At 45.7% G+C, this 26,913-nt stretch overlaps 1 protein-coding gene across 1 annotated transcript in view; it reads right to left on the bottom strand.

The window, feature by feature from the left end:
- Window positions 1-26,913, bottom strand: part of OAZ2 (ornithine decarboxylase antizyme 2) — an 85,245-nt gene that overhangs the window by 49,778 nt on the left and 8,554 nt on the right. Inside the window, exon 2 of the mRNA XM_063926330.1 lies at window positions 13,998-14,155. The gene's annotated coding sequence lies outside the window, so the exon portion shown is untranslated. The remainder of the gene's footprint in view (window positions 1-13,997; window positions 14,156-26,913) is intronic.

Genomic DNA, 26,913 nt, shown 5'->3' with positions numbered 1-26,913 from the left:
TTTGGATAAGCGTGTGAGCGCCTTGTCCACCTTAGGGGGTGTTTCCCAGCGCGCCCTAACCTCTGGCGGGAAAGGGTATAATGCCAATAACTTTTTTGAAATTATCAACTTTTTATCAGGAGCAACCCACGCTTCATCACACACGTCATTTAATTCTTCTGATTCAGGAAAAACTGTTTGTAGTTTTTTCACACCATACATAATACCCTGTTTTACGGTATCTGTAGTATCAGCTAAATGTAACGTCTCCTTCATTGCCAAAATCATATAACGTGTGGCCCTACTGGAAAATACGTTTGAATTTCTACCGTCGTCACTGGAATCAGTGCCCGTGTCTGGGTCTGTGTCGACCGACTGAGGCAAAGGGCGTTTTACAGCCCCTGACGGTGTTTGAGGCGCCTGTACAGGCATTAATTGATTGTCCGGCCGCCTCATGTCCTCAACTGACTGTTTAAGGGAAGATAAACCATCACGTAATTCCACAAATAAAGGCATCCATTCTGGTGTCGACCCCCTGGGGGGTGACATCTGCATATTTGGCAATTGCTCCGCCTCCACACCAATATCGTCCTCATACATGTCGACACCACGTACCGACACACACCGCAAACTCACAGGGAATGCTCTAATGAAGACAGGACCCACTAGCCCTTTTGGGGAGACAGAGGGAGAGTCTGCCAGCACACACCACAAAGCGCTATATATACAAGGGATATCCTTATATTAAGTGCTCCCTTATAGCTGCTTTAATATATATATATATATATAGCCATTAATGTGCCCCCCCTCTCTGTTTTACCCTGTTTCTGTAGTGCAGTGCAGGGGAGAGACCTGGGAGCCGTTCTGACCAGCGGAGCTGTGACAGAAAATGGCGCCGTGTGCTGAGGAGATAGGCCCCGCCCCTTTTTCGGCGGGTTCTTCTCCCGCTATTTTTCCAGTCAGGCAGGGGTTAAATATCTCCATATAGCCCCTATGGGCTATATGTGAGGTATTTTTAGCCTTGTATAAGGTTTATATTTGCCTCTCAGAGCGCCCCCCCCCAGCGCTCTGCACCCTCAGTGACTGCCCAGTGAAGTGTGCTGAGAGGAAAATGGCGCACAGCTGCAGTGCTGTGCGCTACCTTATGAAGACTGAGGAGTCTTCAGCCGCCGGTTTCCGGACCTCTTCACGCTTCAGCATCTGCAAGGGGGTCGGCGGCGCGGCTCCGGGACCGGACTCCACGGCTGGGCCTGTGTTCGATCCCTCTGGAGCTAATGGTGTCCAGTAGCCAAGCAGCAAATCCACTCTGCATGCAGGTGAGTTTACTACTTTCCCCCTAAGTCCCACGTTGCAGTGATCCTGTTGCCAGCAGGACTCACTGTAAAGAAAAAAAAACCTAAACTAAACTTTCTCTAAGCAGCTCTTTAGGAGAGCCACCTAGATTGCACCCTTCTCGTTCGGGCACAAAATCTAACTGGAGTCTGGAGGAGGGTCATAGGGGGAGGAGCCAGTGCACACCACCTGACCTAGTAAAGCTTTACTTTTTTGTGCCCTGTCTCCTGCGGAGCCGCTATTCCCCATGGTCCTTTCAGGAACCCCAGCATCCACTTAGGACGATAGAGAAAAGATTAAGATGAACTATTCTACTTTAAAGCTGAAATTATCAATACAATCATCTAAACTGGTGCAAACTTCCACCAGGTCCACAACCCCATGCATACAGGACACAATGCTTTACTTCTGAACTTTTCATTTTAGTTGCATGATCAAGATTAATAAACAATGCCATGATTATAGCAAAACCAGTACTTAATAATATCCAGATATGTCCTCATTCACCGTTGTCTAAGTCATGCCAAACAGCCCTTCTTGAGACTGCTTGCACTGTGCATCTTTTTCTCCCAAATTTGTATCTTCGTCTCAGTGCGATGCAACAAAACCGCTTCACGACACTGCACTGGTTAATTTGAAGTACGACGCAGCAGCAGCCGCTGCTTCTTTCACGCCAAGTTCTATCATGCTTTGTATACAGATTTAGACTCGCACACAGATTTACATGTGTCACATATCTCATTAATCAGTGCAGTCTCGAGAAGTGGTTTTGTCACATCGCAATGAAGGCGCAAATTAGGACAAAAAAGATGACTGGCGCAAGCTAAGTCGCATTGGACCTGGCGGCTCACTCGCAACTCATTTTGAGATATTCATCCTTAGAAACGTTGGGGAATTCGCCGACATTTATAAGGATGAATATCTCAAGAGGAGTACAACAGCCAATCTTTATTTAATACGATTTTATTCACATGTTGAACCACTATTTTAAAAAGGTACACATTATAAGTTATATTTGAAATAATACATTATTTAATTGATATATAAGAGTGACCCACAAAGAATTATTGTCTTCTGTGTCTATGCATTCTAGTAACTTATGACATTTAAATACCTTGATTCAGATGGCTACTGATTTCATAACTATGTTTCATAGTTATCAGTCTATAAAATAAGAATTTATTCACCGGTAATTCTATTTCTCGTAGTCCGTAGTGGATGCTGGGAACTCCGTAAGGACCATGGGGAATAGCGGGCTCCGAAGGAGGCTGGGCACTCTAGAAAGATCTTAGACTACCTGGTGTGCACTGGCTCCTCCCACTATGACCCTCCTCCAAGCCTCAGTTAGGACACCGTGCCCGGACGAGCGTACACAATAAGGAAGGATTTTGAATCCCGGGTAAGACTCATACCAGCCACACCATTCACACCGTATAACTCGTGATATGAAACCCAGTTAACAGTATGAAACAACTGAGCCTCTCAACAGACGGCTCAACAATAACCCGATTTAGTTAACAATAACTATGTACAAGTATTGCAGATACACCGCACTTGGGACGGGCGCCCAGCATCCACTACGGACTACGAGAAATAGAATTACCGGTTGCTAAATTCTTATTTTCTCTGACGTCCTAGTAGATGCTGGGAACTCCGTAAGGACCATGGGGATTATACCAAAGCTCCCAAACGGGCGGGAGAGTGCGGATGACTCTGCAACACCGAATGAGAGAACTCCAGGTCCTCCTCAGCCAGGGTATCAAATTTATAGAATTTTGCAAACGTGTTTGCCCCTGACCAAGTAGCAGCTCGGCAAAGTTGTAAAGCCGAGACCCCTCGGGCAGCCGCCCAAGATGAGCCCACCTTCCTTGTGGAATGGGCATTGACAGATTTTGGCTGTGGCAGGCCTGCCACAGAATGTGCAAGCTGAATTGTACAAATCCAACGAGCAATAGTCTGCTTAGAAGCAGGAGCACCCAGCTTGTTGGGTGCATATAGGATAAACAGCGAGTCAGATTTTCTGACTCCAGCCGTCCTGGAAACATATATTTTCAGGGCCCTGACCACGTCTAACAACTTGGAGTCCTCCAAGTCCCTAGTAGCCGCAGGCACCACAATAGGCTGGTTCAGGTGAAACGCTGACACCACCTTAGGGAGAAACTGGGAACAAGTCCTCAATTCTGCCCTATCCATATGGAAAATCAGATAAGGGCTTTTACAGGACAAAGCCGCCAATCTGATACTCGCCTGGCCGAAGCCAAGGCCAACAACACGACCACCTTCCACGTGAGATATTTCAGATCTACGGATTTAGTGGTTCAAACCAATGTGATTTTAAGAAACTCAACACCACGTTGAGATCCCAAGGTGCCACAGGGGGCACAAACGGGGGCTGAATATGCAGCACTCCCTTTACAAATGTCTGAACTTCAGGTACTGAAGCTAGTTCTTTTTGAAAGAAAATCGACAGAGCCGAGATCTGTACCTTAATGGAGCCCAGTTTTAGGCCCATATTCACTCCTGCTTGCAGGAAATGCAGAAATCGACCTAGTTGAAATTCCTCTGTTGGGGCCTTTTCGGCCTCACACCATGCAACATACTTCCGCCATATGCGGTGATAATGATTTGCTGTAACCTCTTTCCTAGCTTTAATAAGCGTAGGAATGACTTCCTCCGGAATGCCCTTTTCCTTCAGGATCCGGCGCTCAACCGCCATGCCGTCAAACACAGCCGCGGTAAGTCTTGGAACAGACAGGGCCCCTGCTGCCGCAGGTCCTGTCTGAGCGGCAGAGGCCATGGGTCCTCTGATATAATTTCTTGAAGTTCTGGGTACCAAGCTCTTCTTGGCCAATCCGGAACCACGAGTATCGTTCTTACTCCTCGCCTTCTTCTTATTATTCTCAATACCTTTGGTATGAGGGGCAGAGGAGGGAACACATAAACCGACTGGTACACCCACGGTGTTACCAGAGCGTCCACAACTATCGCCTGAGGGTCCCTTGACCTGGCGCAATATCTTTTAAAGCTTTTTGTTGATGCGGGACGCCATCATGTCCACCTGTGGCCCTTCCCAAAGGTGTACAATCCTTTGGAAGACTTCTGGATGAAGTCCCCACTCTCCCGGGTGGAGGTCGTGTCTGCTGAGAAAATCTGCTTCCCAGTTGTCCACTCCGGGAATGAACACTGCTGACAGTGCTAACACCTGATTTTCCGCCCATCGGAGAATCCTTGTGGCTTCTGCCATCGCCATCCTGCTTCTTGTGTCGCCCTGTTGGCTTACATGGGCGACCGCCGTGATGTTGTCTGATTGGATCAGTACCGGCTGGTTTTGAAGCAGAGGCCTTGCCTGACCCAGGGCATTGTAACTGGCCCTCAGTTCCAGAATATTTTGTGTAGAGAAGTCACCTGACTTGACCAAAGTCCTTGGAAGTTTCTTCCCTGTGTGACTGCCCCCAGCCTCAAAGGCTGGCCTCCATGGTCACTAGGACCTAGTCCAGTATGTCGAACCTGCGGCCCTCCTTAAGATGGGCACTCTGCAGCCACCATTTTAGAGATACCCTGGTCCTTGGAGACAGGGTTATCAGCCGATGCATTTGAAGATGCGATCCGGACCACATGTCCAACAGGTCCCACTGAAAAGTTCTTGCATGGAACCTGCCGAATGGGGTTGCTTCGTAGAAAGCTACCATTTTTCCCAGGATTCGCGTGCAATGATGCACCGATACCTGTTTTGGCTTCAGGAGGTCTCTGACTAGAGATGACAGCTCCTTGGCTTTCTCCTCCCGGAGAAACACCTATTTCTGGTTCAGAACCATCCCCAGGAACAGTAGACGTGTCATAGGAACCAGCTGTGACTTTGGACTATTTAGAATCCAACCCTGCTGTTGTAGCACTTTCCAAAATAGTGCTACCCCGACTAGCAACTGCTCCTTGGACCTCGCCCTTATAAGGAGATTGTCCAAGTACGGGATAATTAAAACTCCCTTTTTTCGAAGGAGTATCATCATTTCGGCCATTACCCCGGTAAACACCCTCGGTGCCTTGTATAGTCCTGTCTGGACTTGGTAATGGTAATCCTGTACCACAAATCTGAGGTACTCCTGGCGAGGATGGTAAATGGGGACATGCAGGTAAGCATCCTTGATGTCCCGGGATACCATGTAATCCCCCTCGTCCAGGCTTGCAATAACCGCCCCGAGCGATTCCATCTTGAACTTGAATTTTTTTATGTATGTGTTCAAGGATTTTAATATAAATGGGTCACACCGAACCATGCGGTTTCGGTACCCCAACCCGTGTAGAATAGTAACCCCGTCCTTGTTGAAGTAGGGGCACTTGAGTATTACCTTTGGGAATACTGCTTATTAATTGCCTCTAGTACAGCCTCCCTGCCTGAGGGAGTAGTCGGCAAGCCATAATCTAGGAAACGGCTGGGGGGAGATATCTCGAATTCCAGCTTGTACCCCCCCTGACATACTATTTGAAAGAAACAGGGATCCACCTGTGAGCGAGCCCACTGATCGCTGAAGTTTTGGAGACGGCCCCCCACCGTACCTGGCTACACCTGTGGAGCCCCCGCGTCATGCTGTGGGCTCAGAGGAAGCGAGAGAAGAATGTTGATTCTGGGAGCAGGCTGACAGGTGCAGCTTTTTCCCTCTTCCCTTGTCTCTGTACAGAAGGGAAACGCCTTTGACCCGCTTGCTTTTCTGAAACCGAAAGGACTGTACCTGATAATACAGTGCTTTCTGAGTCCGTGAGGAAACCTGAGGTAAAAATATTTCTTCCCAGCTGTGGCTGTGGATACGAGGTCCCAGAGACCATCCCCAAATAATTCCTCACCCTTATAAGGCAGAATCTTTTTAAAGTCAGCATCACCTGTCCCGTGACAGGTCTCTAATACCCTCCTGACAGAATGGACATTACATTCATTTTGGATGCCAGCCGGCAAAATATCCCTCTGTGCATCCCTCATATATAAGACGACGTCTTTAATATGTTCTCATGTTTGACAGGGTCACCGACCACGCTGCAGCAGCACGATCTGCAGGTCTCCGTCTAGTACCTGAGTGTGTAAATACAGACTTCAGGATAGCCTCCTGCTTTTTATCAACAGGTACCTTCAAAGTGGCCGTTCCTAAAACGGCAGTGTCACCTTTTTTGACAACCGTGTAAGCGCCTTATCCACCCTAGGGGATATCTCCCAGCGTAACTTATCCTCCTGGCGGGAAAGGGTACGCCATCAGTAACTCTTTAGAAATTACCAGTTTCTAAACGGGGGAACCCACGCTTTTCACACACTTCATTTATTCATCTGATGGGGGAACAAAACACTGTCTGTTTTTTCTCCCCAACCTAAAAACCCATTTTTAGAGGTGCTTGGGTTAATGTCAGAAATGTGTAACACATTTTTTATTGCCGGGATCAAGTCACGGATGTTCCTAGTGGATTGTGTATATGTCTCAACCTTGTCGACACTGGAGTCAGACTCCGTGTCGACATCTGTGTCTGCCATCTGAGAGAGCGGGCGTTTTTGAGCCCCTGATGGCCTTTGAGACGCCTGGGCAGGCGCGGGCTGAGAAGCCGGCTGTCCCACAGCTGTTACGTCATCCACCCTTTTATGTAAGGAGTTGACACTGTCGGTTAATACCTTTCACCTATCCATCCACTCTGGTGTCGGCCCCACAGGGGGCTACATCACATATATCGGCCTCTGCTCCGTCACCATATAAGCCTCCTCATTCAACATGTCGACACAGCCGTACCGACACACCGCAGACACACAGGGAATGCTCTAAACGAGGACAGGACCCACAAAAGCCCTTTGGGGGGACAGAGTGAGAGTATGCCAGCACACACCAGAGCGCTATATATATATATTATATATATACACACACACACACACACACACACACACACACACAGGGACTAACTGAGTTATGTCCCTAATAGCTGCTTTTCATATAATATATATACTGCCATATTTAATGCCCCCCCTCTCTTTTCCCTCTTACTGTACTGTAGATTGCAGGGAAGAGCCAGGGAGCTTCCTTCCAGACGAGCTGTGAGGGAAAATGGCGCCAGTGTGCTGAGGAGATAGGCTCCGCCGCTTTTTCGCGGCCTATTATCCCGGTTTTTATGGAATTCTGGCAGGGGTATTTTCCTCATATATAGCCCCTGGGGCTATATATTGAGGTATTTTAGCCAGCCAAGGTGTTTTTATTGCTGCCTCAGGGCGCCCCCCCCAGCGCCCTGCACCCTCAGTGACCGGAGTGTGAAGTGTGTGAGAGGAGCAATGGCGCACAGCTGCAGTGCTGTGCGCTACCTTGGTGAAGACAGAGTCTTCATGCCGCCGATTTTCCGGACCATCTTCTTGCTTCTGGCTCTGTAAGGGGGACGGTGGCGCGGCTCCGGGACCGAACACCAAGGACTGGGCCTGCGGTCGATCCCTCTGGAGCTAATGGTGTCCAGTAGCCTAAGAAGCCCAATCCGGCTGCAAGCAGGCGAGTTCGCTTCTTCTCCCCTTAGTCCCTCGCTGCAGTGAGCCTGTTGCCAGCAGGTCTCACTGAAAATAAAAAACCTAAGTCTATTCTTTCTAAGAGCTCAGGAGAGCCCCTAGTGTGCATCCAACCTCGGCCGGGCACGAATTCTAACTGAGGCTTGGAGGAGGGTCATAGTGGGAGGAGCCAGTGCACACCAGGTAGTCTAAGATCTTTCTAGAGTGCCCAGCCTCCTTCGGAGCCCGCTATTCCCCATGGTCCTTACGGAGTTCCCAGCATCCACTAGGACGTCAGAGAAATTATTATTGTTCATTTGACTGATTAGAATTCTATCATAAATTTCATTTATAGAATCCCTGACTATGTGATGGAACAAAAGCATTGCTAAAACCAATGGCATAAACACTGACCTTCTTTTACTGATTTAACAGTAAAAAGAGGTTGGTGGGCAGCAGTGAATCTATAAAGCACAGGTTCTCAAACGCGGCCCTAACAGTCCAGGTTTTAGGTATATCCATGGCTCAGATGATTAAATCAAATTGACTGAGATGCTTAAGTCACCTGTGACCAAACATGGACAAACTTAAAAGCTGGACCGTTGGATGCTTTGAGGACCATGTTTGAGAACCTCTGGTATAAATGGTAAATGTTCTGTCTTTGTGCTCATAAATTACACGCAAGTTAACCTTGATAGTTTTTTTTTAATAAAACACAACATTTAAGGCAGATAACTGGGTTACAGTAACTCAGACTACCTTGTTAATGTATTTTGAGTTAGGTTATGGAGAAACTAAAGAAAAAGTGAATCAAATCCTAGGGAGGAATAAAATTAGCTGTAGAATTTACCATGGGATTTTATATCTTGGATTAAGTTCCTGGAGATATTAAATTATTTCCCACAGTAAGCCTGCGACTAGACCAAAAAGCACTATTTAAGACATATCTGATCACACCTCAGGCAAGGAAGAGCAGATATCTATGTTAAGTGCATTCTAGGCTCTAGTTGTGGGCTTACTGCAGGCAGTAACTGAATAGCTCTGGGTATTTAACACAAACTAAAACCCACAGTAAGTTCCACCGCTAAATGAATTCAACTCTAGCGGTGGCAGAGCTGGGTAGGTAATAGTCCGTGAGAGTAAATTAATAAAAAAAGAAATCAATTGTAAATCTAAATTGTTATATTTCTTCCAGTCTACAGTAGTCCACTGGCTATATTAGTTTTTTCTCTCACTCGCCATTGGACTACTGGAGAATGGAAGAAGGTCATATGGAGTGATTCATCAAAATTTTAAATGTTTGGTTGATCACACAGGGTCTTTGTATGCCATTGATGAGGTGACAGGATGATTCTGGGGCACTTTTGCTACCACAATATTGTGCACCGCCTTGCAATACACTGTAGTCTAAACGTAGTTGGTTAAGTGTTCATCATACAAAAAGATTATATTCTAACAAGCTTCTAGAATATATTACATTAATTTGTGGATATTACTAGTAACTTATTGTAGGTGACGTGTACTGGATATTCTGTGATCCTTCTAAGGACTTCAAGCTTGTTAAGATATTTACAGCTTTAAACATCCCTTACATGCCCCCCACCTTAACCCCCACCCCCTCTCACACCTATATCTGGAAAATACAGTCCTCTTTTAGCTTACGCATGAGCTGCCAGTGGGTCAGATTGCCATGGGTTTAAACATTTCCAGGAACATGATGATTCTGTGTATGTAATTAAACCCAGAGGCTAACAACGGATCTTAATGAAGGAGCATTAATTCCAAAAATTCAATTTGAGATAAAACAAACCAGAAGCAATCACACATATTCAGTATAAAGTATACCCTCCCTGGGAGTCGGTAAACATAATAAAATATACTGTAATAAATTATACCAAACAATAGTCAAAGCTATTTACACAAAGACAGCAATGGTGTCCAAATAGTGACAGTAATTAATTACATTTTGTCAGAATCCATATCAAACTGCAAGAGAGGCAAAACAAGTTTAGATTTTTGTATTTCCCTTTGCAAAGTTTGGATGAATAAGTACTCTGGTTTCTGATAGGATGAAGTGGCTTCTGACAAAACCCTAGTGTTTGTGTGAACATGGGGTAGGGAATAGAGGGTTCTATTTATGAAGCCTTGGCGAGAGATAAAGTACTAGCCAGTCAGCTTCTAACTGCCATGGAACAGGCTGTGCTTGAAATATGATGGCCAGGAACTGGTTGGTTAGTACTTTATCTCTTTCCAAGGCTTAGTACATTTGGTAAGACCCCGTTGATTGTAAGCGCCACTGGTGCCGGGACTAATATGACTAAATATTCCCTGTAAAGCGCTGTTAATATGAATGCGCTATATTTATAAATAAGAGCATAATAACAAAAATACAGATGAGGATCCCATCTTCTCTACCAAAGTCATCTGAATACTACTGGTTTGGTAGCACTGAATTAAAGTAGTTTATTGATCAATCAGATATTTTACCTAAAATGCTTAGGTTTTCAGCAAAGAAAACATGGAAGCTTCACGAATCATACCATTCCATGGTGCATATTGGGTTTCGATAGCTCCAATTTTGCTTTCAATTTATTTTCTGTCCCACTTAAAACAAAACCACCATTTATTTTTGCCAACATTCAAGTTTGCGCAGTGTATTCAAAAACCAGTTTACTCAACTGGTTTTCAAGGCCTGAATACAAGGCGAGATAAGCAATCCATCACTATCCCAAGCAGCAATGCATATATCTGCCTGTCATGACAAGGACAAAAAACTTAAAGAAAGAGTAGAAATACTGCAATAGTTTCTCTGTGCTATCCGAATACCTCTAACATGGTAGGGCTGGGAACCTTTATACTAAATCCGCAAAATGTCATTAAAAACCACTTACATCATCTGGGTCAACTAGCACCTGGCCATAGCAAACTGGCAATAATATATTACCTTAGCAATAATTGGACAGTGCTGTCTAACTGCTCACGTTTAAGTGCCTTATTTTATGGTTTAGAGATCGTCCTCAACATCGGCATTATGATCAGTAAAACCTTATCTGTATTTAATAAACAATACTGGGAAGCATTTACCATCCACTGCTGCAGAGTCAATTGTATAGGGCAGGGCGCCGGACTACGGGGGCATGTGTGTGCGCGCGGCTTCGAAATAGGGGCATGGCCATGCAACAACATTTAAGTGGGCAGTGCGGCCCACAGATGTTGCTATAGGGGGGCGTGGGAGGCCAGCAGCATCACTATTGGGGGTGTGCCCAGCATGCTTCCCCCAAGCTCTCTCCCACAGTGTGAATAAATGCCATGCGCACGGCATCTTTACACGCTGGGTAGGTAGGAAGCGGGCGGCTGGTTTAGCAGGGCACCGCAGAAAGGGCAGGGCAGATTTTGCCCTTAATAAAAAAATAACAATAATATTATTATTATTATTATTACAGTGATCGCAAAAACGCGCTATGGCGCATATTTTACCCAATTATTGATGGTGGGGACTCAAAATTAAAAAACCGCAGGGTCCCTCAGTACGCGCTCTGACCAGCAGCGCTGTCCTGCAGTGTCAGTGAATTTTCGTCTCCAGGGCAGCAGAGGGAGGAACTTGGAAGGGGAGGAGATCGAGTGTGTTCACTCCCGCCTCCCCTCACTGTTTGCTCTGCGCGCACACCGCCCCCTCTCATGCCGGCGCCTCCCACTTAGCCTCGCCGGCACCACCCCCTTCTGTCTGTACCATGTCTGTGTGCAGCGGCGGCGGGACATTTCCATGGTAACCAGCAGTGGCAGCTATCAGCGCTCCTCCTGTTGCAGCCCGGCCTGAGCACCAGCGGGTCCCAGTGTGAGCAGCGTACACCAAGTACGCAAGGGGATGGAAAGAAGAAGGTCTGCTGAAGGTAAGAGAACACAGCGCGGGGTCAGCACCGACCAGCGGGAGGCGGCACAGCAGGGTAGTCTCAGGCCTCTCCCGTAAACCCGCTCCTCTGCGAGACCCAGGCATCGCCTGGCCCGGTCCTGCACTACAGGTGCTATTAGGCCCAAGCTAAAATCCGGAGGCTGATGTCCTGTAATGCAGGGACGGCCGAGCCTCTGCCTGCCCACAGGTCCCCTCTCTCAGTGCCTTCCTCCAAAGTTTGTGTGCAGGATCCCTGGAGGTGGCTGCACCGTTCATAGCATCCTCCTGGGTGTGCGACTGCTGTGACTGACTGTGGTCATGGACTCCTCCTTGTTATGTGGCCTTAGCTAAAGTTGTTCTGAGGGAGCAGAGTACTTGTGTGACAAATGAAATCCCGAAGTTGTTTTTTTGTTGTTATTTTAGTCATACTGTATTGAATGATGGCATTAGCATATTATCAATGTACATTACTACCTCCTGAAAGATGGATTATTTTGTATAAGTGCTCTACCTGGCGCAATGTGTGGAACGTGCTCTACCTGGCGCAATGTGTGGAACGTGCTCTACCTGGCGCAATGTGTGGAACGTGCTCTACCTGGCGCAATGTGTGGAACGTGCTCTACCTGGCGCAATGTGTGGAACGTGCTCTACCTGGCGCAATGTGTGGAACGTGCTCTACCTGGCGCAATGGAGAGCACGGCGCAATGTGTGTAACGTGCTCTACCTGGCGCCATGTGTGTAACGTGCTCTACCTGGCGCCATGTGTGTAACGTGCTCTACCTGGCGCCATGTGTGTAACGTGCTCTACCTGGCGCCATGTGTGTAACGTGCTCTACCTGGCGCCATGTGTGGAACGTGCTCTACCTGGCGCAATGTGTGGAACGTGCTCTACCTGGCGCAATGTGTGGAACGTGCTCTACCTGGCGCAATGGAGAGCACGGCGCAATGTGTGTAACGTGCTCTACCTGGCGCCATGTGTGTAACGTGCTCTACCTGGCGCCATGTGTGTAACGTGCTCTACCTGGCGCCATGTGTGTAACGTGCTCTACCTGGCGCCATGTGTGTAACGTGCTCTACCTGGCGCCATGTGTGGAACGTGCTCTACCTGGCGCCATGTGTGGAACGTGCTCTACCTGGCGCAATGTGTGGAACGTGCTCTACCTGGCGCAATGTGTGGAACGTGCTCTACCTGGCGCAATGTGTGGAACGTGCTCTACCTGGCGCAATGTGTGGAACGTGCTCTACCTGGCGCAATGGAGAGCACGGCGCAATGTGTGTAACGTGCTCTACCTGGCGCCATGTGTGTAACGTGCTCTACCTGGCGCCATGTGTGTAACGTGCTCTACCTGGCGCCATGTGTGTAACGTGCTCTACCTGGCGCAATGTGTGGAACGTGCTCTACCTGGCGCAATGTGTGGAACGTGCTCTACCTGGCGCAATGTGTGGAACGTGCTCTACCTGGCGCAATGTGTGGAACGTGCTCTACCTGGCGCAATGTGTGGAACGTGCTCTACCTGGCGCAATGGAGAGCACGGCGCAATGTGTGTAACGTGCTCTACCTGGCGCCATGTGTGTAACGTGCTCTACCTGGCGCCATGTGTGTAACGTGCTCTACCTGGCGCCATGTGTGTAACGTGCTCTACCTGGCGCCATGTGTGTAACGTGCTCTACCTGGCGCCATGTGTGTAACGTGCTCTACCTGGCGCCATGTGTGTAACGTGCTCTACCTGGCGCCATGTGTGTAACGTGCTCTACCTGGCGCCATGTGTATAACATGTATAGGAGGTCCTACCTGGTGCAGTGTGTACAAGCGGCACTACTATGATGTGGCCATGCCCCTTCTCCACGAAAATTCGCTTTGTAAGAGGGGGAGAACCAATTCAGTTTCTGCGAAAGGGCACCAAAATGTCTAGTTACAGCCCTGTTGCAGAGTGTCCTGTATACTACACAGCCCAGCAGCACTGTCACCCCTCACACACCCCTCCCTTGCAGCACTTTTGTAGTGTCAAAATCAAGTCTGTTTTTATATTTGAATCATTAATAAGATTAATAAGAACCTTTATTCCGATGGAACCCAAAAAAGGACAGGCAGGACCCCAATTTTTAAAAGTGAGGGGTCCCTGGGACCCACTTTTTTTGGGGCTTAGCGCGATCACTGTTATTATTAATTCGGGCAGAGCGCGGCGCCCTGCTAAAACAGCCTAGCGTGAACACTTCCATCATATACAGTGTGAGGAGGCTGAGAATTTGTATCCATTATCAGCAATGCATAAGGCTAAAACAAAGGTAAATAATTCTCCTTACCTTATAGATCACAGCTGGGAGTGCAGGATCCCTGCTATCCCCTCGCCCACCGGGGATCTTCGACAGTGGGTGAGGGGCATCAGGAGCACCACAGAGGCCCGGGAATGAGGTGCCTGCAGCACTGGAGCTGGGGACTGCTAATCAAAGGTAAAAGACTACTGCAAAAAGACAAAAAGGGAAGATGGTCATTGCACATGAATAAAATGGAGCTTATGGCTCAAACTGTTGAACATTATGAAAAACTGTAATTCAAGCTAAAGATTTTATTACATAAAATCAGACTAATACAGAGATGATGAAGGTATCGGTCTGCACCAGAATATACTGTCTTCAGTGACTTTATAGTTGTACAAAGATGTATTATTGAGCAGGTAGAAACACAAGGAAGTAACTATGTCTTGCAGCACTAATGATGTATGTATGGGTGAGTTGGAGCTTGTCCTTCCTACTTAATATTCATAGCACATGGCAATTTACACACGCACTGTATTATATATCTATATGCAATGGTATAGTATCAGTTTAACGTGTTCCAAATCATGGAAATCAATCACATTCTGCTATGGAAGTGCACTGGGGATGCGGTCAAGATCCCGCCGGACGGAATCCCGGAGGTTGGAATATCGACAACGTAATCCTGACTTGCACAATCCCGCCAAATTCTCGCTCTGTGGGTGTCCACGACACCCATAGAGGGAGAATAAATTAGTGTGCCAAGTGTAGCAAGGCACCGTGCCCGCAGTTTGGCGAGCACAGTGAGCCCGCAAGGTGCTGTGTTGCGCACGCCCCCCTGCCGGGATTGTGCCGGTCGGGATTCCGGCGTCGGTATTCCGTCCGGCGGGATCTCGTACTGATCCAGTGCACTGAACATGCAGAGCTTTAACCCCATAGTAAGCACATTATTACTACATGCCAAGTGTTTATTGGATTAGGGATTATTAATACATAAAGTCACCATTGTACTCCCTAACAAATCTGCAAATAAATCAGTTGCATGAACCATACCTGGCATCCTTTATCATACTTGTGCTAGCAGAGTTAATAATGGACAATGGCTTAAGGAATCAAGTAATCAATTATGAGGCTATATAATATCTAAATTATAAATAAGACACATTGGGGCCGATTCAATTTACACCCCACGGCTACCAGTAGGGGGCACAAAACGGACCAATTCAATTGCTGCTCCGTTTAGACGCCCAGTAGCCATGGGGATGACATTTCTTCTCGCAGTCTCCTGAGACATAGTCACTTCTGATGTTCTGCACGTCAGGTGTGACAACCTGGCATGCTCCTTAATGCGGCCACTGAATGTTATAACGCGCTCTATCATTCTGTGTGTACGAGCGACCGATGTACCTTTACATGGACGTTCAGTCAGCCGTGATTCAGGGCGTTATAATTTATACCCGGCCTTAGGAGGAATATTTTCTGGCTGAATGTGCACAGAAAACCACCCTTCATCTTTGCTGACTTGCCACTTTCTATTCATCCTGTTATGACTGGCTCATATGTTTTCATTTTATCCTAAAGCTCTCCCAGCTTTAACAACAATACCGGGCTACATGAATTTAAGTTTAACATAAACAATAGAGTAACTATTAGTGCAAGATTTATATCCCCTCCCCCAAAATACCAACATAGAAAAACAAGGTAACGCAGAAGAAGAAGGCGCTTCTGATAACTGTAATGTTGACACTAGTAACATAAATGGAAGCTTTTCGTACCTTAACCATCTAATAAATTCACGGAGATTGTTTGAGATCTTCAGAATTAAAGCTGGGTACACACTAGATGAGAGGTCGTCTAATCCGACGGATCAGACTGACATATCAGGCACATTGTCTAGTGCAGGGGTGGAGAACCTATGGCCCTCCAGCTATTGAACTACACATACCATCATGTCTGGCTAGTTTTGCCATTTGGCAATGCTAAAAAACTATAGCAGGGTATGCTGGGATGCGCAGATCAACAACAGCTGGAGTGTCGCAGACTACCCACACCTGGTCAAATGTGTACCCGCTATGTTGCCAACAGTGTGAGCTCCCATGGGTAATCAGCGACATCCTCTGTTGGTCCTAAATGCGGGGGCAACGGAAGACACTGCTAACAAGGGCAGCATGGCTACCACCTGCAGCAAGTGTGTATGCACTTTGCCGATGCCGGCTGCCTCACTGGGTCCTGTTGTGTGTGATGTCGCTGGGTACACACATCATCTAGTGCAGGGGTTCTCAAACTCGGTCCTCAGGACCCCACACAGTGCATGTTTTGCAGGTAACCCAGCAGGTGCACAGGTGTATTAATTACTCACTGACACATTTTAAAAGGTCCACAGGTGGAGCTAATTATTTCACTTGCGATTCTGTGGGGACACCTGCAAAACATGCACCGTGTGGGGTCCTGAGGACCGAGTTTGAGAACCTGTGATCTAGTGTATACCTATCTTAACTCTCATGCTCTATTTTTTTTCTCCAAATGCAAAAGCAGCCAGTATTTACCCTGCATGCAAAAAAGTTAAATAAATGTGCCTGCTCCCCTTGCATTGCAACATTGTCTGTTCCAGACACACACTCATTAGCTTTTTTTACTTTGCTCCCATCTCCAAATCAGCCCCTATGTGTATTGTTGTATTGTGTGTTGTCATAATAGGTCAGGTATGTAGTGTGTTGTGATCATCATGTTTATTATTTAGATGCCCTACACACACACACACACACACACACACTTGTAATAGTTAATACGGAATTTACAAACAGGAACTTTAGACATTGAAATGAAATAGAAAGGAGGTCTCTTCTGCAAATTCTACATTTTCATTTGTATGCAGCACTCCATAGAAGATCTTTCAAATGTTAATACTGACAATCTGCGCCCACTTTCTTGCAATGAACTATTCATAATTTGGGAAGAAACATAGAATTTGTCGGCAGATAAGAACCACTTGGCCCATCTAGTCTGCCCCTTTTTTTTTTTTTAATATTATTTTTATCTCTAACCTTATTTGATCCTTATTTCTTTGTAAGGATATCCTTATGTCTATCCCATGCATGTTTAAATTGCTCTACTGTCTTAGCCTCTACCACCTCTGATGGGAGGCTATTCCACTTGTCCACTACCCTTTCTGTGAAATAATTTTTCCGCAAATTTCCCTGAACCTCCCCCCCTCCAGTCTCAGTGCATGTCCTCGTGTCCTATTGCTTCTCTTCATTTGGAGAATGTTTCCCTCCTTGACTTTGTTAAAACCCTTGATATATTTGAAAGTTTCTATCATGTCCCCCCTTTCCCTTCTCTGCTCCAAACTATACATATTGAGATTTCTTAGACTTTCTGGGTATGTTTTGTGATGTAGCATGCACCATTTTAGTTGCCCTCCTTTGTACAGTTTCTAATGTATTAATATCCTTTTGAAGATATGGCCTCCAGAACTGAATACAGTATTCTAGATGAGGCCGTACCAATGACCTATACAGTGGCATTATTACTTCTTTCTTTCTGCTGCTGATTCCTCTCCCAATGCAGCCAAGCATCTGACTAGCCTTCCTCATTGCCTTGTTACATTGCTTACCTGCCTTTAAGTCATCTGAAATAGTGACTCCTAGATCCCTTTCCTCCTCAGTAGTTTCCAGTATAGTGCCATTAATACTGTATTTAGCTTTAGGATTTTTGAGACCCAAGTGCATGATTTTGCATTTTTTGGCATTCAACTGTAATTGCCAGACTCTTGACCATTCCTCTAATCTACCTAGATCCTCAATCATTTGTTTTACCCCACCTGGTGTGTCTACCCTGTTGCATACCTTTGTGTCATCTGCAAGAAGTATCTGTCACTGGATGCCTGTCTGCCATTTCATCTTGGATGTTATCTCGCCACCTCAAACTCGACATTTCCAAAACATAATTAATTATATTTCCACCAGCCAAGAGTAGTTACCAACCTGATATCTCCATTACTGTTTACAATGCGACTATCCACTCTACCCCACAAGCTCGCTGCCTTGTTGTCACCCTTGACTCTGAACTGTCCTTTGTTCCCCACATTCAATCGGTCTCTAAATCTTGTTACATGCACCTAAAAAAACATATCCAAAATAAATCCTTATCTTACACAAGGCACTGTAAATACTCTAATCCATGCACTCATCATCTCCCGCATTGATTATTGCAATAGTTTTCTTACTGGTCTTCCCAAACATAGGCTCTCACCACTACAATCCATTTTAAATGCAGCTGAGAGGCTAATCTTCCTTGCTAAACGTTCATCGTCTGTTGATCCACTCTGTCAGTCCCTCCATTGGTTACCAGTATTCTACCGCGTTAAATATAAAATACTTTTACCTACTTACACAGTTATTAACCAAACTGCACCATCATACATCTCTTCAGTCATCTCAATATATCTCCCTACCAGATCTCTCCACTCTACACACGATCTCAGTCTCTCATCCACACGTATTACCTGTTCCCACTCAAAATTACAGGACTTTATCCGGGTTTCCCCCACTCTGTGGAATGCCCTCCCACGCACAATAAGACTCACCTCTAGTCTCCAAACATTTAAACGTTTCCCGAAACCTCTTCCGACAAGCCTATCAAATTCCAGACCCACCCACATAACCTTCAATGCTTCCCTATCTAATTACATCCTCTCTATACATTCCACATAACCTCACATATTTTGTCGTCCAACATTGCTGGGTGATCATATCATACAACCCATTAAGCAACTAGCAATCTGGCTGACCATTATTCAATAGGTAGCATCTATCCTTGTGTATTAATGCCTATTTCCCTACAGATTGTAAGCTTGCGAGCAGGGCCTTCCTACCTCTATGTCCGTTTGTTTTTCCCAGTTTTGTTCTATTACTGTTGTTCTAATTATAAAGCGCAACGGAATATGCTGCGCTATATAAGAAACTGTTAATAATAAAAAATATTTTCCAGCTCTACACTAAAACATACTTCGCTAATTATCTTTCCAAACAATAAAAAAATAAAATAAAAAAAATATTTACACCTAATTCTCTGTTATTACCTATTAATTGACAGTACTGTGCTATATTTCACTGTCTCTTTTCATTGGGGTCGATTCAATTCGTCAACTTATGAATAGCGCCGGGAATTAGCTCCCGACGCTATTCAATTCAGCGCCAGTTAAGTCGGCGATGGCCCGTTCTCGCCGACTAAACAGGTTGAATTTGTCGGGAGAATGGTCATTCTCGGACTTAACTCCCCGGCGCGAGGCTGATTCCCGACAGAATCAGCCTCGCGCCGGCCGCTAGGCAGCACTTTTGTCGGGTTTCTTCTCTCATCCCCCGGGGATGAGAGAAGAATTCCCGACAAATGCAGGTAACTAGCAGCTGAATTGAATAGCGTCGGGAGCTAATTCCCGGCGCTATTCATAAGTTGCCGAATTGAATCGACCCCATTGTGTCTTTACATTTTTTTTTCTTCAATTGGATAATACAGCTTTGATTGGTTGTCTGTTCCCTGTAATGTGCATAAAGCCTAAACAATAGACAAAGGGAAATGCCTCAACTAAGGAAGAGGCTGCATTTTTGGTATATGTAAACCCACATTACATGGGAAACATTATATTTCTCAGATGCAAGTTATAACAATTGCCAGGATTTTATGGGATGCACTGAATCCACATTTACCAATCCCCTTGCAAAGAAAAAGCATGTGATCATTTCATGAGAATGAAACCAGGGCATCCAGAAGGCTTTTTAAAGAAGCATAGCTACAGAGGCCTCTAAGATCTGAAACAGTATACAGGTCAATGTACTAAAGGAAATGTGTTAAGTAGAAAGTGATATTGGAAAATAAAGGGTCAGGTTTACAATCTATAAATTACACCTCTGATGGACTTACGGATTTTCTGTCATTGTATCACTGGGTGTCCCCTTTCACTAAATGCAGTAGCTAAGGTATCTAACAATCACTTTAGGGGCTGTATAAGAGTTGCAATTCTCAAACACTGATGAATGGTTTACGATCTAAACACAGCAGAGCCAATGTTTAGACGAACGCAAGTAGGCCTCAACTACTCCCACACTACATGCAGAGAACTATGGCCCAAATGTATTAAACCTTAACAAGAGATAAAGTGGAGACAGATAAAAGGGGGGTATTCAATTGTTTGAAAAGTCAGTTTGGTGCCTGGTTTTTTTCTATCTAAAGGCCCATATAGACGGGCCGATGTGGGAGAGATGTGTGCTGAGCGAACCGCTCAGCACACATCTCCCCCCGCACAGCGCGACGCGTGCTGAGCGTGCGGGGGCGCTCATTTCACCCAGGCCAATCTAGCACCAGCGATAGCGATGCACGGGGCTGCGCATCGCTATGAGGGGGCTACACACGGAGCGATAATGCTTAAATTCTAAGCAATCTAGTCATATTGCTTAGAATATCGCTCCGTGATACCCCCCTTAATAGACAGGAAAAAAACAGACACCCAACAGACTTTTCAAACATTTGAATACCCCCCAAAGACTGATAAATGACCAGCCAATCAGTTTCCTAACTGACTTGTCACAGGTTGTTCAAAAAATGACAGTTATTAGCTGATTGGGTGGTCATATATCTCTCTCTTTATCCCTTTTTAAGGCTTAATACATTTGGGCCTATATGCCTAATTTCACCTGTACAGTTCTACATATTTCTGTGGCCAGACCGTCCCCATCAATAAACTTGTTTAAAACAGACATTATCCACGTGCATATGCACCGGCCTTATCCCTGATGCAAAAGATCTGTCTGAAAATATACAATTCTGCAAAGCCCACAATTCTGTTGATACACCCTCACTAAACCATGTCTACATGAGAACCCACTGTTACAGCACAGTTGGTCCTGCTCAATCACAAATTTAGATGAGCCTGAGATGCAAATGAGACTGCATTGCCCATATGTGCAAGAACAGTGAGAAAACATGCAACATACACTAAACAAACAGGCTTGCGCTCAACTCTGAATCTATCGTCTGCACCATGGTCGGGCTGAAAATTACTTGCGTTAGGTATTACAGGTTGAGTATTCCTTATCCAAAATGCTCGGAACCGGAGGTATTTTGGATATCGGATTTTTCCGTATTTTGGAATAATTGCATACCATAATGAGATATCATGGCGATGGGACACAAGTCTAAGCACAGAATGCATTTATGTTACATATACACCTTATACACAGCCTGGAGCTCATTTTAGCCAATATTTTTAATAACTTTGTGCATTAAACAAAGTGTGTCTACATTCACACAATTCATTTATGTTTCATATACACCTTATACACACAGCCTGAAGGTCATTTAATACAATATTTTTAATAACTTTGTGAATTAAACAAAGTTTGTGTACATTGAGCCATCAGAAAACAAAGGTCCCATTATCTCACTCTCCCTGAAAAAATGACGTATTTCGGAATATTCCGTATTTTGGAATATTTGGATATGGGATACTCAACCTGTACTTGCAAATACACTCAAAAACAGACATCTGAAGCATAAAACACTATCAAGGCATACAACTGATTTTCATCTGCAGTGTGAAACAGCAAAGCACAGTGACATGTTTCCTGCCCTTCCAGTACAAACACTGACCACTTCCCTTTGACAAGTATTATTTATTTCTTAAGGCATACCTTGTCCTTGTGTACAGAGCAATTCTCTTTCCATTGTATTGGAAAGGTCACTCAGGATCCAGCTTCTGCACAGCCTCAGGCTGGAGAATAAACCCTCTTTCTGATAAAGTAACATTGAAGTGGCGTAATAACCATTAAAAGTATGATTTTTGACTTATCAGAAAAGACAGCCTCTAGCACAATACGGACCACACAAATAGGGCACAATGAACTGGTGTAGCCTGTACAGTACTACCAATAGGAAAATAGTAAACTGTCTGAGCAATGGTATATGTGATGAGCGAGGTTCGGTTTTACTCGGTTCTCAAAACGGCATCTTATTGGCTATCCAAAACACGTGACATCCGTGAGCCAATAAGATGCCGTTTTGAGAACCGAGTAAAACCGAGTAAAACCGAGTAAAACCGAATCCGCTCATCACTAGTGGGGTGGGGTTTTTTTTGTAGATAACTTATTAGTAGACCTCTACAGACCTTTAACTTGTCCTTGCAGAATGGATCAAGTCACTATCAGGGGGTTCTAGTAATCGGTCATCTAGTAAATACCAACGCCATGTGTGATGGGATATAAGATATATTGCAGAACATTCATGCTACACTGCATTGAAAGTCAAAGAAATGTGTTTTTTTGTTGGGAAAGAACCCCAATGCGGACATAAACTACACTACCACAAAATACAAACATTAATCAGTGTAAAGTTGTTTCTTTCTTAAAAAAAATGGAAACATGAAAAAATAAGAATTTACTCACCGGTAATTCTATTTCTCGTAGTCCATAGTGGATGCTGGGGACTCCGTAAGGACCATGGGGAATAGCGGGCTCTGCAGGAGACTGGGCACTCTAAAGAAAGATTTAGTACTATCTGGTGTGCACTGGCTCCTCCCTCTATGCCCCTCCTCCAGACCTCAGTTAAGGAAACTGTGCCCGGAAGAGCTGACATTACAAGGAAAGGATTTTGGAATCCAGGGTAAGACTCATACCAGCCACACCAATCACACCGTATAACTTGTGATAAACATACCCAGTTAACAGTATGAACAAACAATAGAGCATCAACGAATGGATGCCAACATAACATAACCCTTTATTAAGCAATAACTATATACACGTATTGCAGAAAGTCCGCACTAGGGACGGGCGCCCAGCATCCACTACGGACTACAAGAAATAGAATTACCGGTGAGTAAATTCTTATTTTCTCTAACGTCCTAGTGGATGCTGGGGACTCCGTAAGGACCATGGGGATTATACCAAAGCTCCCAAACGGGCGGGAGAGTGCGGATGACTCTGCAGCACCGAATGGGCAAATACCAGGTCCTCCTCAGCCAGGGTATCAAACTTGTAGAACTTTGCAAATGTGTTTGAACCCGACCAAGTAGCAGCTCGGCAAAGCTGTAATGCCGAGACCCCTCGGGCAGCCGCCCAAGAAGAGCCAACCTTCCTTGTGAAATGGGCTTTTACTGATTTTGGATGCGGCAATCCAGCCGCAGAATGAGCCTGCTGAATCGTGTTACAGATCCAGCGAGCAATGGTTTGCTTTGAAGCAGGAGCACCCAGCTTGTTGGATGCATACAGGATAAACAGCGAGTCAGTCTTCCCGACTCCAGCCGTCCTGGCAACATAGATCTTCAAAGCCCTGACTACATCAAGCAACTTGGAATCCTCCAAGTCACGAGTAGCCGCAGGCACCACAATGGGTTGGTTCAGATGAAAAGATGACACCACCTTTGGCAGAAACTGCGGACGAGTTCGCAATTCTGCCCTGTCCATATGGAAAACCAGATAGGGGCTTTTACACGACAAAGCCGCCAATTCTAACACACACCTAGCTGAGGCTAGGGCCAACAGCATGACCACTTTCCACGTGAGATACTTTAGCTCCACCGTCTTAAGTGGCTCAAACCAATGGGATTTCAGGAAAGCCAAAACCACGTTAAGATCCCAAGGTGCCACTGGTGGCACAAAAGGAGGCTGAATATGCAGCACTCCCTTAACAAACGTCTGAACCTCAGGCAGTGAAGCCAGTTCTTTTTGAAAGAAAATGGATAGGGCCGAAATCTGGACCTTTATGGACCCTAATTTCAGGCCCATAGTCACACCCGACTGTAGGAAGTGCAGGAATCGACCCAGTTGGAATTCCTCTGTAGGGGCCTTCCTGGCCTCACACCAAGCAACATATTTTCGCCAGGATAAATAGTGCAACACCGTTTGATAAAAGAGTATCCCAATTTTTTTTTAATATTCCACTCACATGAAGGAAATATAATATTGCATATATAGAATTCCACAATGTGGCCACGGCAATACTCCTTTCCCGTTGTTCTTTGGATCAATACCTCGGAAGAAATTTATTTAGTGCAACACTGAGATTTTTGACACAGTTTAATTTTTAAAAATTACACTCACATTCAATAAAAAGAATTATAGATGCTTCTGAGGAAGGACCATAACTTTGGAGGTCCGAAACGCGTTAAGCAAGGTGCCCTCTTATCGTGGACATTTTTGAGGGGTGGAACTGGAACCTGACCATCTGTGTGGACTGCCAGGACTTCCTTCGGAACTCATTTCCACTGTGTGTGAGGACCAAAAATCCCCATGTTTTAATGCTATAATTCTTTTTATTGAATGTGAGTGTAATTTTTAAAAATTAAACTGTCAAAAATCTCAGTGTTGCACTAAATAAATTTCTTCCGAGGTATTGATCCAAAGAACAACGGGAAAGGAGTATTGCCGTGGCCACATTGTGGAATTCTATATATGCAATATTATATTTCCTTCATGTGAGTGGAATATTAATAAAAATTGGGATACTCTTTTATCAAACGGTGTTGCACTATTTATCCTTTTCTTTTGAGGTCAATATCTGGAATGGACTTAATACCAATAAGGAAGCAACACTAACACCCATCAAGAAGTGAATCAGGTCGTGGTGTTGCCATTATATGCATGTTATTTCTCTGTTTTGCGCCATTGGTTTTATTCAGTTTGTATTGTGCACTTGTTTCGGGTTTTGGTGAATCCCTTGTCTAAAACTTGGCTGCACTCGGAGTGTTAATTGCGCAGAAATTGGTGTTCTCTCTTTTCCATAACATATTTTCGCCATATACGGTGATAATGTTTCGCTGTCACGTCCTTCCTAGCCTTTATCAGCGTAGGAATAACTGCTTCCGGAATGCCTTTTTCTGCTAGGATCCGGTGTTCAACCGCCATGCCGTCAAACGCAGCCGCGGTAAGTCTTGGTACAGACAGGGCCCCTGTTGTAACAGGTCCTGTCTGAGAGGCAGAGGCCATGGGTCCTCTGTGAGCATTTCTTGCAATTCCGGGTACCAAGTCCTTCTTGGCCAATGCGGAACAATGAGTATAGTTCTCACTCCTCTTTTTCTTACAATTCTCAGCACCTTTGGTATGAGAGGAAGAGGAGGAAACACATAGACCGACTGGAACACCCACGGTGTTACCAGTGCGTCCACAGCTATCGCCTGAGGGTCCCTGGACCTGGCGCAATATCTTTTTAGCTTTTTGTTGAGACGGGACGCCATCATGTCCACCTGTGGCAGTTCCCATCGATTTGCAATCTGCATGAAGACTTCTTGATGAAGTCCCCACTCTCCCGGGTGGAGGTTGTGTCTGCTGAGGAAGTCTGCTTCCCAGTTGTCCACTCCCGGAATGAACATTGCTGACAGTGCTAGTACGTGATTCTCCGCCCACCGAAGAATCCTGGTGGTTTCTGCCATTGCCACCCTGCTTCTTGTGCCGCCCTGGTGGTTTACATGGGCCACTGCTGTGATGTTGTCTGACTGAATCAGCACTGGTTGGTTTCGAAGCAGAGGCTCCGCTTGACTCAGGGCGTTGTATATGGCCCTTAGCTCCAGGATATTGATGTGCAGACAAGTCTCCTGACTTGCCCACAACCCTTGGAAGTTTCTTCCTTGAGTGACTGCCCCCCCACCCTCGGAGGCTTGCATCCGTGGTCACCAGGACCCAGTCCTGTATGCCGAATCTGCGGCCCTCGAGGAGGTGAGCACCTTGTAGCCACCACAGAAGAGACACACTGGCCCTGGGGGACAGGGTGTTTTTTAGAGTCGGTATCCCCTGTCCATTGCAGAGTCCATAAGACCCTTCTGGCAGAAATAGACATAGCGTTAACTCTAGAGCCCAGCAGGCAAATGTCCCTCTGGGCATCCCGCATATATAGGACCGCGTATTTGATATGTGCCAGGGTCAGTAGAACAGTGTCCCTGTCCAGGGTATCTAACTCCTCAGACAGAGAATCCGTCCATGCAGCTACCGCACTACACATCCAGGCCGAAGCAATTGCTGGCCTCAGCAGTGTGCCAGAATGTGTATAAACTGACTTCAGGATAGCTTCCTGCTTTCTATCCGCAGGATCCTTTAGGGCGGCCGTATCCGGAGACGGCTGAGCCACCTTCTTAGACAAGCGTGTCAACGCCTTGTCTACCCTAGGGGAGGATTCCCAGCGTAACCTGTCCGTTGGCGGGAAAGGATACGCCATAAGTAATCTCTTGGAAACTATCACCTTCCTGTCAGGGGAATCCCACGCTTTTTCACATAATTCATTTAATTCATGTGAAGGGGGAAAAGTCACTTCATGCTTTTTCTCCCCATACATATAAATCCTCTTGTCAGGGACAGGATTATCCTCAGAAATGTGTAATACATCCTTCATAGCTACAATCATGTAGCGGATGGCTTTAGTCATTTTAGGCTGCAACTTTGCCTCATCGTCATCGACACTGGAGTCAGATTCCGTGTCGACATATGTGTCAACTATCTGGGATAGTGTGCGCTTTTGGAACCCTGGCGGCCTCTGCGCTGTAGGATCAGGCATGGGTTGAGACCCTGCCTGTCCCCCCGGTTACAGTTTTGTCCAATCTGTTATGCAAGGAGTTTACATTATCATTTAACACCTTCCACATATCCATCCAATCAGGTGTCGGCACCGTCGGCGGCGACACCACACTCAGCTGCACTTGTTCTGCCTCCACGTATCCTTCCTCATCAAACATGTCGACACAGGCGTACCGACACACACAGGGAATGCTCTGACTGAGGACAGGACCCCACAAAGGCTTTTGGGGAGACAGAGAGAGAGTATGCCAGCACACACCCCAGCGCTATATAACCCAGGGATTACACTGTACCTTAGTGTTTACCCTGTAGCTGCTGATAAATTTAGGCGCAGTATATATATATATATATATATATATATATATATATACACGCCATCAAAACGGGTGGCACTCCAAGAGGACTTGTCT

This window comes from Pseudophryne corroboree, chromosome 6 (assembly GCF_028390025.1).
Source record: "Pseudophryne corroboree isolate aPseCor3 chromosome 6, aPseCor3.hap2, whole genome shotgun sequence".
NCBI classification, from domain to species: Eukaryota; Metazoa; Chordata; class Amphibia; order Anura; family Myobatrachidae; genus Pseudophryne; species Pseudophryne corroboree.
The sequence above is the reverse complement of the archived record's forward strand: the minus strand, read 5'-3'. Positions and strand labels throughout refer to the sequence as shown.